This window comes from Triticum dicoccoides, chromosome 2B (genome assembly GCF_002162155.2).
Source record: "Triticum dicoccoides isolate Atlit2015 ecotype Zavitan chromosome 2B, WEW_v2.0, whole genome shotgun sequence".
Lineage (NCBI taxonomy): Eukaryota > Viridiplantae > Streptophyta > Magnoliopsida > Poales > Poaceae > Triticum > Triticum dicoccoides.
In genome coordinates this window covers 108,669,770-108,671,359 of record NC_041383.1, presented here as the reverse complement: position 1 = coordinate 108,671,359, position 1,590 = coordinate 108,669,770, and positions in this window count along the sequence as shown.

The window sequence follows — 1,590 nt, the reverse complement described above, 5'->3', positions numbered from 1 at the left end:
GCCCCTGCGCCCTCGTCAGCGCCCCGCCGCCACATCGACGCCGCCTCGTCCTCATCTCCTCCCCCGCCGGACTTCCTTGATCCCTTGCCGCCGCCTGGACGTCACTGGAGTCGCCGCCTCCTCGTCCCCTCACGCTGCTGGACCTCGCCCTCGCCCGAAGCCGACTCGCCGGGCCGCTCCCTCGCCGGACCTCTTCCTCTACATCGTCGACCTTGCCCCCGACCTCCTCCCCAAGCCCCACTGCCTAGAACCCTGCAACCACGGTAGGTCCCCGGCCTCCCACTCCTCTCGCTCGCACGTTGTCCCGCACCGGCACGCGACCACCAACCTCCACCGCGGTTCCTCCATTGCCGTCCCCTGCGCCTCGCCGCACACGCGCCTGTGCGCGCCTCGCCACACGCCGGCGCCCCACAGCTCCCTCCGCCTCACCGCTTGGCCCCGGCCACGCCCGCACCACCGCACCCGTGGCCGCGCCGCCCGGGTCTCGCCTCCGTTGCCCCTGCTCCCACTCCGCGACACACCGCCGTGCGGACGTAGTCCCACACCGGTCTGCGTTGTCGCCGCCCGCCGGCGAGCGTGCTCCCCCGCCCGTGCATCACCGCAACCCCCGCCCCATTCCATGCCTCGACGGCAACCACCCCGGCGTCGACCACAACGCCGCACACCCGTGCCCATTCGGGCTAGCGCCCGTGCGCCCGTTAACCCACCCTGTTTGGCCCCCTGGGCCAATGACGTGTGGGGCCTAGCCCCCACAGAACGTTTCTGTTAAAAAAGGGAATAAATAATGATAATAATAATAATAATAGTTAATTAAATAATTAACTAATTAGATAACTTAATTACTGCTGATTAAATTAATTAATTAAGATTAATTAATTTAATGGCTAATTAACGTAATTAACTATTGTTAGTTAACTAACTAATAGAGAATGAAAGTGGGGCCCACCCCTATTAATACTAATTAGGTTAATTAAGATGTTTAATTAAAAATATGTCACGACCAGTGGGACCCACTGGACAGGTTGACCAGTCAACCCTGTTGACTGCTGACGTCAGCATGACCTCATGCTGATGTCATAAATCCATTTTTGAATTAAATAAAATAATTAATATTACAGAAATTAATAAAATCTTTAGTAAATCATATCTTTTAATCCGTAACTCGGATTAAATTATTTTCAACATGAAAGTTGCTCAGAATGACGAGACGAACCCGGATGCGCAGCCCGTTCGTCCGCAACACACTTCTAACATATCAAACTCGCAACTTTTCCCCTCCGGCTCCTCTGCCCGAAAACACGGAACACCGGGGATACTTCCCCGGTTGTTTCCCCCTTCACCGGTATCGCCTATCCCTACGTTAGGTCACCCCTAGCACAACGTATTGCCGTGTCTTGCTTTGTGTTACATTTGATTGCTTTGTTATTTATTGTGTTCCCCCTCCGTTACTCCTTTCCGGTAGACTCCGAGACCGCTGTTGATGCCCCTGTGGTCGACTACGTCACCGATGACCCCTCCTTGTCTGAGCAACCAGGCAAGCCCCCCCTTTGATCACCAGATATCGCCTACTCTTCTCTATACTGCTTGCAT